At 32.8% G+C, this 13,503-nt stretch overlaps 1 long non-coding RNA gene across 11 annotated transcripts; it reads right to left on the bottom strand.

Moving 5' to 3' along the window:
- Window positions 1–7,027: 7,027 nt before the first annotated feature.
- On the bottom strand, window positions 7,028–10,460 carry LOC111914496 (uncharacterized). Of its 11 annotated transcripts, none has more exons than XR_006189127.2 (6): window positions 9,985–10,460; window positions 8,862–9,875; window positions 8,554–8,777; window positions 8,209–8,272; window positions 7,337–7,949; window positions 7,028–7,254 (listed from the first exon to the last, which is right to left on the bottom strand). It is a non-coding gene; the product is annotated as an uncharacterized LOC111914496 (long non-coding RNA). The 11 variants fall into 11 exon arrangements; XR_006189128.2 differs by having other exon boundaries at window positions 7,028–7,221; XR_006189129.2 differs by having other exon boundaries at window positions 7,028–7,744; window positions 7,896–7,994; window positions 9,985–10,458.
- Between the last annotated feature and the right edge of the window lie 3,043 nt (window positions 10,461–13,503).

Here is a 13,503-nt window from a genome sequence, read left to right as displayed (position 1 = left end):
CATTGATCTATTAGCCTATCGTGTGTTTGACTCATCATATCACAAGGTGTGACCTTACAGTAATCCTAAACCCTTCTTTGGTATTCTCAAAAATAACCTAGGGTTTCTAGGGTTTATTATTTGATGTTCTTAGTTATAGGTTCAATAGTGAAAACATAGATCCTTTAGTTTGCATGTGAACTTAAGGGTTTTTAAGTTTATTTGTTTTACCTAAATCCTATCAGGAACTCCTTCTAACACCATCTAACTAGCTCACGAATGCAATTAAACATCACTGATACCAGATAACTCTTTGACTGATAGGTCTCACACTATAACGGTTAGACTCAAACAAGAGTTGCGCAACAGGATTAAACGTAACCTTCTAAAATTATATAATCCCAATAATATGCAAGCTAACACATTTTCCTACCAGTTAGCTAATATTAATGAGAAATCCTAAAAGCACAAAGTAAGTAGCATTCGAGCATCAAGTAATTCAAATCAAAGCATAACCTAAATAGGTCGTCCTATCAAGCAACTGATCCAATACTAGCATGCAAGTCTACATGCTCATACAGTAGGCATATAAAGGCATGTCTCCTAGAATTCTATCATACAATCTTGAGCAAATCCTTAGCCCTAATCAAGCATGCAATTCTCAACATGTCACATAGAACATGTATGGGTATTTTGGGAAAACTTACCTGAGTTTGATTGATTACATGCTTCACACCCCTTTCTTTTATTAGAAAATCCTTTAATAAAACATTTCTTTTTGTAAAAAGATCTACCAAACCCTCAGTTTGAGTTCAGAAAAACTCGAGAGTATGCATGAATCCCTCAAACCAAGGCTCTGATACCAAATTGTAACACCCCAAAATTATATGACCAGAAATTTCATTTTTGTTTTAATAACACCATTAACCAAACATGTTTATAAAAATCATAAAGAAAATCAGATTATGTTAATAATCATCTAAAAGTACATCATAATCATATAAAGCGGTAAATCATGGTGTATGCAATGCGATCATCTCGACCTCTTCCCCTTCGAACTGGAAGTACCTGAGACATAAACTGAAAATCATAAGCACAAAGCTTAGTGAGTTCCCCAAAATACCACATACCATACATAAATGTTAGCTCAAGGCTGAACTGGTTCTGTTTCACCCCTAGGTCTATTTCACCCCTGAGTCTATTTCAACTCACATAACAGCTCAAGGCTGTACCTGGTCTATTTCACCATCGGGTCTATTTCACCTTAAGTCTATTTCAACAAAAATGACAGCTTAAGGCTGTACTGGTTCTATTTCATCCCCGATTCTTTTCACCCCACATACATATAGAAAACAAGCATACAAACATACAACAATAGTCACAAAGACAACAAGCACATACTACCCTAGTATCCTAGAGTAGTGAGCAAACTCACCTCGATCTGCTGATAAACAAATAGATGCTCTGGCTATTGAACTGGAGAATCCCCACACTACTCAATTAAATAATATCCTAATTAACAATTAGGTTATAAACCTTAACTGGGAATCTAATTCATTAAACCCGATTCCTTAGGGTAAAATGACAAATTTACCATTTCCCTTAACCGACCCAAAACCGAAACCTAACCTAAAAGTAATCAAAGCCCAAAGTGGCCCAATTTCCAAAACTCACAGTTGGGAGTATGCTGAGCGTACCCAATTCATAAACCCCGCGTACTCACCCTTGACCAAGTTACAGGGATTGAACCTAGTATAAGTAACGTACATGGAAGTACGTCCGATGTAGTGGTCTATGAGACAATACTGCTTTAGATGGCTTAATCCTTTTAGACCCTTTCATCCAAACTTCAAATATACTCTAAAACAAGGTCTTAATCCATAAAGGTGGAAGCTTTAAACTTATGCAATGCTTAATAATCCCCAAAACCCAATTTTAACACTCTAACATCATGAAATGAACATTAACCCTTGCATGGTACCCATAAAGCTACCATTTTTATGCACAATGGACCTTGGAAACACTAAGATCTAACATCCTAAGCCTTTGTAGTAGCTTATACTCACAAGAAACAATTCAAGGGACCAAAATATGCCAAGAACTCCAAACTATCTATATCTAAGAGATGGATCAACAAGGTTGCAACTTTATACCCTCTAAGACTTGCCAAGATGATGAAGATTCTGGATCTTCAAGCTCCACTCCAACCAATGCTTGATTACCAAGCTCCTACTTCTTCACAATGCGTAAAAACACCAAAAGTTTACTTCCAAGGCTCAACAACACACAAGTGTAGTGATCCTAATTACGATAACATGTGCGAAATTGATTAGATCTAGTGAAGCATTCAAGAAACATGAACACAAGGAGTAAATACTCCAGTTAAGCTCTCATTAGGTCAAGTGAGTATTACAAAGTGAGTAATGTAAAAATGATCTAACTAATCTAATCTCTCCAAAGTTCATTACATAAATAAGTGTCACTCACTTCCTGCTTATAGGAAAACAACTCATTACACAATACAAGATGGTAAGCATACACTTCGCATCCAAGGAGAACTTTGCATCCTAAAATTCTCCCCCTCAAAGTTAGGATTGGATGTCTTGAATTCAGTTTCCAAAAGAGCTCGCACGATCATGACCAACTCCCCCTCGAAGTAACATCGGTCTTCAAATTCGCAAATGAATACCCGAGAAGCTTCGAATACCATCTCTTCATTCTCCCCTTTTTTATAATCAACAAGTGATTATAAAACCCACAAAAGACGAGAAGCACTCGAAGAATAAACTTGACAAATTCCCCCTCGATGTGTGCTAAAAATGAAACCGCGGAAAAACTTGCACGAGTAACAATCACAAAAATTCAAGAAAATTTTCCAAATTTTGTGAAAATTTTCGACTTTTAGGTGAAAGTTGCAAGAATTTCGAAAATCTAGGCATAAATTGTCAATTTCGTAATTCTTTAGGGACCTGTTGCACCAAAATAGCCTTAAATGCGAAACTTTACCCAAAATGCAAAACTAGGCATAAAGTGTCTATTCGCATAAGCTTCAGGACCCGATACGAAAAATCTCAATATTTCTCAGAATTTTAGCCTAATGTCGAAACTAGGTAAATTCTGTCATTTCGCATAAACCGTAGGGATTCAAAATGAAAATTTTGCAAACTTCACATGATAGAATAAATAAGAGTAGATCGACATATTTCAAACAGGTAGTTGAATCATAAACAAATAACACAATGATCAAAGTTGTGCCGAATGATTAATAATATATGCCTTAGAAGAACTCGATGAAAAATTGTTACTGTAAAAACAGAGTATGGTTACAAGAGAATCGACACGAGATACGGTGCATGCATGTACTATTTATAGTTAAACCTTAATCATTAAAGACACCGAGTGGACAGGCCCAACCCGTTACATAAAATGGACTATATAAAATAATTACAATTGACGCAATCCAATGACCCAATATCACAAAACATTACTCCAATTCAAAAATGGGTAATTTTTGTCACATTTCTTAAAGATTAAGGATTCGAATAGAAATATTTTGTTCTTCCCCAATTTTGTTTCCTACTAGATTATGACCCGCGTAAAACGCGGGGAACATATAAAAATATACATATAAAGTAATAAAAAAGTTGGCACAATAATAATAATAATAATAATAAGGTAAAGTAACAAAAAACAACTTAACATTATTGGTAATATTTAAATGTCCGAATATCTATAATTGTTGAATAATCTCTTTATACACAACATGTTTTTTACCGATGACGCAAGAAACGACATATAATGAATCATGATTGAAGTCGAGTCCTAGCAAGTATTGCAAGGTTATGTGTATAATATGATTTGTCTATACAATTGATGAAACATTACATGGTCTCAAATAAGCAATAGTTACTTGAAATATGGAGGTAGAAACAATGGACTAATTTTACTTTCTTTTGTAGCATCACACATTCATTTAGTTTTATTTTAGCCATGTACTATGAAAAATCTATCCTATTATAGTTATATAATTCAAATAAATTTGTTTAATTTTATTTTTATATTTTGTAGACAATGCATTAGGAGCAATATACATTTAGTGATGTGTTCAATATAATAAACTTTCGAGAAGGAAATTTTGTACACATTGAGAAATAACAACACCCTAAGAAAACATAAGAAAAATATTATTATGAATACCAACAAAGACCCATACACAAACACGCATACATAATGATATAGTTTTTAGAGCAATGTATAGCAACTTTTGGCATTACGTAAAAATTGTGCAAAAAAGAGCATTTTCGGAGCAATTTATAGCAACGTATTTCCGTTAAATGGACATTTGTATATCAAGTAAAATAGACTAAAGCGAGCACATTTTGGTCAAAATGAGATATTTGTTGGAAAGGTCAAATTGACAAAAATGCGGCCATTTTGGCATCAGGTCAAAATTGTGCTATAAAAATAACATGGAGCCTATAAAAATTGTAATTATTAATCATAAACTACAAACAATTATTCTACTACAACATTAGACGTTTTATCCGCAAGTCTATCATCGTTAGCTATAATCCAATTTACTTGATATTAAAATGTCTGTTTTAATAATAAATTGTTTTGAAAATGCTATTATTGCATCATTTTGACCTGATGACAAAACCGTCTCATTTTGACCAAATTGAGTAAAATGCCCATTCATGACTTAGGCTCTAACTTTTTTATGCAAGTTTCATTTCATCACTATAACGAAATACAAATTCACATTGTTAAAACATTTTAAAAACCAAATATAAGATGCTATAAAAACCAATAAAAAATGCTGTTTTTTTTTCCGCTGAAAATACAGGATGCTATTTTTGCCGTCAAAAGTAGCATGTTATTTTTACCCTAAAAACTAAAGTTGAATATTATTTTTGTCTAGAAAATAAAAGTAGCATGCTATTTTTTGGCTTAAAATGAAAATCATGCTATTTTTATCTAATAAATGAAAAGTATAATGCTATTTTTTGTATAAAAATGAAATTAATGTGCTATTTTTACATTGACTTTTGAAATTGCATTCTACTTTTATGTTAAAATTAAAGTAGCATGCTATTTTTTCTTTCAAATTGAAAGTAACATGTTGTTTTTGTCTTAAAAAAGGAAGTGACATGATATTTTTTTTCTTGAAAATGAAAGTATTTTATATAACAATACATACTTTTGACACCCCCTACCGATTATTGGCTTCTTTTATGCTTACTTGTAATTACAAATTCTAATGCTTTTATCAAGCATTAATGCTCAAGATCTATCGTAATGCAGAAAACTAATACATCCGAAATTAGGTACTACATTGGTTTTATGAAAACCAATAGTCTATAAGTAGTTCTGATGTTTGTAGTTTCCAATCTTAATGTCATTAATGAGTGGTAACTGACATGATAAAAACATACTTTAACAATATCAACGTTAAGTGTAAGAAATCTGAACTATGTATCTTAAGAACAACAATAGAATTAGAAAAAATAAAATTGAAAGTTGAAATTGGATGTTGAAAGTATAATACACAAATAAATAACACCTTAGTATGTTTGGAGTTAATATTTGTGGTTGTGTTTTATAATACCGTCTTCAATCCATTACACCACTTCTTGAACCAAAATTATATATTATTTATTACAAAAATCATTTTTCTTTTATCAAATGAACAAAAACACATTAAGTAAAATTTACACATATGTTAATTATGTGTGTTTTTATTTATGTTAATTTTGTGTTTTATCCAAAAGTATAGTGTTTTAAATTAATAAAAAGCTTTAAATTATTGAATGAGTATGAAAAATAAAATTTTACCTTAATATATACCATAAATTAATATCAATTTTATAATATAACTACATATAGAATATCATAACATAAATAATAGCTTAAAATATAAGTTCAATAAAGATGCACTAAATCAAGATTCATTTTCTCCCAAGAGTGATGGTGCTTCATCTGCAAATATATTCTATATTTCCAGGATGCACGATTTGCAAATCAATCACCATCTTTGTTTGTTTATAGAGATGACAATGAGGGCGGGGAACACAGGGGACCCCAATCCCCATCCCCATCCCCGAATCCTCATTCTAATCCCCATCCTCATCCCCATCGAGGAATATAAATAAACCCCCATCCCCACCCCCAACGGGGACTGGGGATCCCCAACGGGGAAATGGGGATTTCTTTATCTCTTTTAACATGCAAACTTTTACGTAAAAAAAAACTCTATATTTCAATTTTACCAGCATAAGTTTAAAGATTTTATAAAATATATAAGTACTCATAAATTGCATAAAAAATATAAATAAATTTTCTATCAAATTTAAATACATACATGAAAAATCAAGTAGAAAAAAATTATCAGATTGATATTTAAGGTAAAATAGATCAATCAAAGAGAAAAATATATATATACACGAGTTTAAATTAGATAAAAGAAAAAACAAAAAGTATAATTTCAACCAAATAATTACTAATGAGTTAGGTTACTTAGATCAAATTTTATGTATTATAAACTATATTATAAATGTACGTTCTATATTATTTTTATATATTAGTATATGTCGGGGGTGGGTCCAGGGTCGGAGATTAAAGGTATCCCCATCCCCACTTTTTTTATTCGGGTATTCCTCATCCCCGGTCAACCTGGGGATTCCCCAGTCAAAACGGGTGCGGGTTTGGGGTTCCCCATTGGGTATGAGGCTTTTTGCCATCCCTATTTGTTTAGTCCCAATTCATGTAACAAAAACTTTAAAATTCTATTTCATTCACTCATGCTTTTGTTAAATTGCATGTTATACTTTTGTTTATAACGACTTCATTTACAAAGAATGTCATGGCTGAGCTTGGAAGGCTTCTTATATATGAAGCATCAAGGGATTGGCTGGTATACTTCTTTGGTCTCTTTTTCTTTTTTGTTTTTGTAAGTAATAACAATATGCTCTAATCGATTTATTTACTAAAGCATCTTTCTTTTACTTCTTCCTATTACAACATTTTTGCACTATAAAAATATACTCAATTGTGGCGAAAATACAATTCCTTAATAAGAATTTATTTGATAATACAGTGCTGTAATAGACATAAATGAAAGTAGGATGTTATAATAAACAAATATATCAAAGTGCATTGCAATTTCTTGCTTTAATCATTAATCTAGTATGTTTATTTTTTTGCAGCCTACAATTTCAGGGGAGATTCAGTCCCCACTTGGGCCTGCTACAGTTGAATTTATTGATCCAAGAGAACCTGTAGCGGTTAGTATATCAATTCCTTACATTATGCTTTATTATAAACACTTTCTATTATGTGTGTAAATTTACACAAATACCCTTGTGTTTACATGTCGTTCCCAATCTAAGAGTTGGACTTGCTCTTGCAGAACATGGAGCATCCATCTTGCCAGCAACCAAGACATACCACCTAGGTAACTAATTAACTAACTATCAAATGAGATTTAGTATTATAGAAAATCAATTATTAAATGATTTCCTCCTTCCAAAATGAAAAGCAATAATCAATTTATTAATTTCAAGATTTCTTAAATTTATCTTAAATATTTAGGTATCTGCTGTGACTTGCCCTCCAGCCCTCCAAAAGCTGAGTGAGAATTATCCAGGTACAATATTTACTAAAACTCATGACACGTGATAAAGGTTATATATGTCTTTTGTGATTTTACTTCTATTATAATTCCTCTGGCTTCATGTATATGCTGGAATCATTGCTGCAACCCTTACTGATAAAGGGTAAGTTGGCAAATTCAAAAAAAAATATATATATATAAAAACATATAATCAATACAAAATATGTAATTACAAGCATGGAAATGATGATTAAAAGAAAAAAAATACAAAATTTCAAGGCTAAAGAAGTAGAAAAACTTTTACCTCAACAATTTTACAATTTGCAGTGTCCTTTACCCTATCCGAATTTTCTAGGAACTGATACAGTAAATTCAATAATTTTTTAGTCGCAAGTTTTGAGGTCTTCATCAAAGTATGTGAAGCCACCCAAAAAAATCCATCATACACGATATTTAATTATATATATATATATATATATATATATATATATATATATATATATATATATATATATATATATATATATATATATGTCTAAAGAAATAACAAAACATAGATAAGATTCAAGTCGATATTTAATATTTTTCATTACTTTTTAAATTTAGTTTAGGCTAACCTGATTTACACGCACACCTTTGTTGAGGTCATGAAAGTTGCGTTCAAGGATCCGTTTGTAATACCTGACAAATAAACCAATCAGTTAAGTGGCAAGATAACCACTTGAGAATCCAATAGGGGTAGAATTGGAATAGGATTAATATTAATATTTTTGTAGAGGGGACATTTCAACACAGACAACATTGTTATTTCCTACATTTACCCCTAACCGTAAACTAACATAAGCAGATAATCAAACTAACAACAGAAGATTCCAGCGGAAACAAATTCCATCCATTTGGAAACATTGGAATGGAATCGTTAATTACAATTTTGAACAAACACAAAATTAAACTTTACATACCTCTCGCCTACCACGAGTCCCAACATATAAAATCATGTTTTGGTAGAATGTGTTGTTGTATTGTGATGAGAAGGAAGAATGGAACAGGGAAGAGAATGGCAACGATAGGTATCCATGTCACACCAAAACACATAAGGAAATAGACAATCTGGAAGATCGTGAACATGAAAATGGTTCTATATGGCACATATTCAACAAAAGAAGCGTGAACCCTTTCAAGAACCCTGACAAATTTTGATGATGAAACATTGATATAAGTAATAAGGATGATTTTCAGTGCAAGAATGAAATGTTAAATCTTAACTCACTTGTATATTCGACTATGGGGAACAAAAATAAGTAAGATTCTTTCCCAAAATTGGTTTCCAGGAAGAGTGTCAATTGCTATGTAAGCAAAATAGCCCCATAAAACCGATGTGGGTATCAACGTTATTAAGGGCATGACACATATAGACACTGCTAAGAGAATCAATTGTAGAAAGTTGCTGACTCTTTGTTCATTGATGCAATGCTATGGTTAAAGAAATACAGCCCAACTATCATAACTGTTGGGATGAAGGCAACCAAGATATAAATTGGAGGAACCCTGCCCATGTCCTACAAGTCAATTATAACAAATTAAAGATTAGGATGCAAGATTTTTCTCCAAAGTAAACAGAAATTTGCAAAAATATAACTTGATTATAGTCCAAAGGTATAAAGATTCAGAATCCCATAAGAGTTGGATAAAGAGACTTCTAGGAACACCAGATGGAACTTTGCTTAGTACATAGAGAGTGATGTCCACACTACAACCATCAATGGAACCCCATAGTCTGCTATGAAGCTTCTAAGACACCCTGTATTAAGTATTCAAAAGAATAACTACATGTTAAGATGATATAGAATATAGTTAAGCCACCAGGTTGCAATAAACTTGATATACATGTTCCATACAACCAGGATCTTGCTCTCCTACTTCTTAATGCAGTGTATAGAAGTCCAAATGAAAATATAATACCAAGCAATCCATTAGTGTAAAGCCACTGAAATTGATCTTTGGGTGAATTTGGTTCAACAGATTTGGGAGCTTTGAACTCACTCACCAGTCCCGAGTCAACAAAACCAGAATTAATCCAAAACAAACTTGAAATATTTTCTCAAATTATCATCATCATAACGTTTTTTCTACATGGCTAAATACCTTGATGGCCTCTTAAATGAAAAGTACAGAAATTAACATCTCAAATGTTTCCCCTGCAATCCTTGTGAATCTACTGATAATAGCACAAGCATTAAAAATCGCCAAAAGAAACAAGAGTAGGGTTGTCCGTGTGCATACCCTACAAAATTTGTATATACATTAATTGCTATAAACATATCCAAAATTGGAAAATGAAAGAATTTGTGAAAACAGGAGACATGTGGTGAAGGGATTTCTAAAAATATTACCATCCTGCCCAAGCTAAGAATAGTTGTTAACCCAAATCTTGTATCCCTTTCGCAAAATTATACAAGTATGTATACATAATGATTGTAGGTTCTGCAAATCCAAGTATAAGAAGAGGTTGACCAACAAGAATCGATGGGAAGAGAGACACACAAGATGTGCTTCAGATTTATTTACAGATAGAACTTGAACACAAACCGAGTTGGATGAGGGTACACATCGTCGACAGGGTGAGGGAAGGGAGCATGTCTACAACATAGATGTCTTCGGGTAGGGTTTTCCTGGGAATCAATCATCCTGTTGAGAGGGAAGAAGATTTAGGTAAGCACGTGAATGTTAATGGGGGAAGGACGGAGGGTGTTGATACAAAAAACGGATGACGGGGCCTAAGAGAGAAATAAGAGACATGAGAAGTGGTTTGACGATGGCTGATGGTGTTTTGAGGAGATTAGGGTTTTCAAAAGGTATGATCGTAAGTGAAATTAGAGACGCGTGTTTGGTCGATGCTGATGATGTAAGCAAATCTGATCTAACCGTGTGAACCTATGAATCAAATACAATCAATGGCGCGGAATGTTTAAAATGATGTCATAAGGTTTCTGTTTTAATAATATTTAGAGATACGCGAAAGAGCAGCAGCAACAGTCGAAGATGAGTTCGACTCCATGCAAGGGACTCTTGACCTCAAGGCGTTCGACCTCGATAACCTCATCAAGTGATGTCGACTATGCGACCACTATCTTCAATCAAAGTCAATTTAGATTCCCGTGAATTCAATTCGACCCAAGGAAATCATATTCGACTATTGACCCCAAATTGAGTTCGACCTGGTTCAACAAATCTAAATCGTTCGACAATCAATCATCAAAACTGATTTCGACTCAGACTCAGACTCAGACTCAGTAACTATCACCATCGAAATCGCAAATCACAATTCGAATTACCCACGGACATGCGATCAACTTGGACTAAATCAACTGACACTGTTGAACTCGATTTCGACTCCAGGTAAGGACGTTCGACTCCAAGATGCTTAACCTCAACACTCTATCTACTTTCGAAATCTGTTTCTTTGACTTTAATATTCCTTTCAACTCAAACAAACTCCAACAAACTCCAAATGCTTATAGTCAAATTCGAAATTGACTTCAGTGCTTTCGACTCAAATAGAAAACATCAGTCGAAATTGATGCCAAACATCTTGAATCAAATTTCGATTTCAAGCGATTCTTCAACAATCTAACTCTATTTTGACTTTAATCGACTCCAAATCGAATTCCAAACTACTTCAACAGCCTACACATTCGAAACGAACGACCAAAGCCAGTCAATATCGATTTCGAAACCAATTAACTCCAGTTTCTTTCGATTCAAACTAACGACCATCTGATTTCGACTTCTCTTCAACACATAAAATTAAGTTCGACATCATCAACCCAAATCGAAACCAGTTGACTCAATTTCGACATCAATCGAACTTGATTTAGATTCCATATTGCTTTTGATTTTCGATTTTCAACCAACATCATCGACTCCCATTATGATTTCCAAACAATCCATTCTCAAATCATCGGCATCAAATTTTGACTTTTCAGTCAACTGTTCTTCGTTTGTTCGTTAGTATGAACAATAAGAAACTTCAAATTGAATCAGTTCGATTTCCAAATATGACAATATCCATGAAATCGCTTTTTGATCATAAAGAAAATAAACTTGAATGATTTGGATCAAAAGCAGATTAACAGTTTCGATTCAGAATAAGAAGAAGAATAGAATCCGTCAATGAAATCAACAAAATCTCATTGATTAAAAAATTACTTCGTTCTATATTTCAATCCTTCATCAATTTCGATTCATGAGAAGGAATCAGTTAACAAAGCAAATAGTGACAAACTGATCGAGAATCATGAACATCTCCTTTGATCAAAGTCTGAAATCCGAGAATGTGAAATATCAAGACTAAAAGATGAACATTAAACCGATATTCAAGTTGGGCTCAACGAAATGGATCATGAACAGTAATATTCAATGATTGGGCTTGAATTCAGATTAAGAAATAATGATCAGTAATGGATTTTGAATTGGATTAAAAAAAGTTGATGCACAGTACAAGAATTTAGTTTTGGGCTTGATCTAAGCAAAAGATAATTGGATAATCGGGGTTGAAACGAAAGAGACCAAATGAATCAAAACGATCAAAAATAAAAAAAACGAAATGCATGAATCGAAATTAAAATTGAATTTCGATAAAACTTGGATTGTTCTTCATCGGATCATCAATAATCATGAACGTTATGGAATCCATTTGAGGATTTGAGACACCATCTTGATGATTGTTTTTCCATTTGCAACACACGGATAAACCATTGAAGATCTTGGTTCTTTGGTTGGAACAAGAAAATATCCAATCTTCACATTGTACCACCCACAATGCATGTTGTACAAACCGTTATTCGTGTTCTTCAACGATCTAGCGTCATCTTCATAAGAACCATAAAAAATTTTGGGTTTTAAATTCAAATTCATTGCAACATTTAATGATTATAGCTTTGAAACCCAAATTTGTTTCATAGATTTTGGCTTCACAACAACATTTGAAGATTTTTGTGACGAAACCATTTGTTCTTCCTTTTGATCTTCTTCTTCTTTTTCTTCATTTTCATCTTTTTGGATCTTGAAGATTTGAATTCAAGAACAACTTCATTCTTGACAACTTCAACTTTTCAAGTTTGAATCAAATGTTTTGGAGTTTGATACATTTGAACTTCTTGGATTGAAGGCTTTAGATATGGCACCATTCCTTTAAACGAATCACAAGAACTCAAACAATCATTACTTTGAACTCCAATTGAATGAGGAACTTTCACATCTTCATCAAAATCACATTAAATTCCTATTTCTTGCAATTCAACAAACTTAAGAACATGAAGATCATTTGGGTCTTCAATAAGAGAAACATATCCCTTCTTGAATAATTCTCTTTCTTTTCCTTCCTTTTGATTTTTACACCAAGATAACATAATCATGGTGATTTCAATCAAACTTCCAATCTTCAAAAGTGGTTGAAATATCAATCTTCCATGATCATCTTTCAAGGCTCTATAGGAAATCAAAGCTTCCCATGTAATCAACTCGCCTTTTAACAATAACCCATAAAATTGTTTCTCGTTCGCCTTGTATTTGACATATCCAATCATCACAACCCAAGAATCATAAGCCAAATACACCATGATCACAAGAAATTAAAAAGTTTCTAGAGAGAGAAAGTGAATATGAACAAGTATTCTAGAGAGAGAAACTCGAATTTTGGATCAAATCAAGGAATAAATTTGATTTCTAGAACACAAACACTCTCAATCACAAAGAACTCACAACAATGAAGATTCACTCAAATAATGTAATCATCATGGATCAATTCTTGAGAGCTTCAAGAACACCCGCTCTCATACCAATTATTGTGATCCTAATTATGATGACATGTGTGGAATTGAAAAGATCTAGTGAATCATTCAAGAAACATG

This window comes from Lactuca sativa, chromosome 3 (assembly GCF_002870075.4).
Source record: "Lactuca sativa cultivar Salinas chromosome 3, Lsat_Salinas_v11, whole genome shotgun sequence".
Classification (NCBI taxonomy): domain Eukaryota; kingdom Viridiplantae; phylum Streptophyta; class Magnoliopsida; order Asterales; family Asteraceae; genus Lactuca; species Lactuca sativa.
This window is presented reverse-complemented; position numbering and strand designations above follow the sequence as displayed.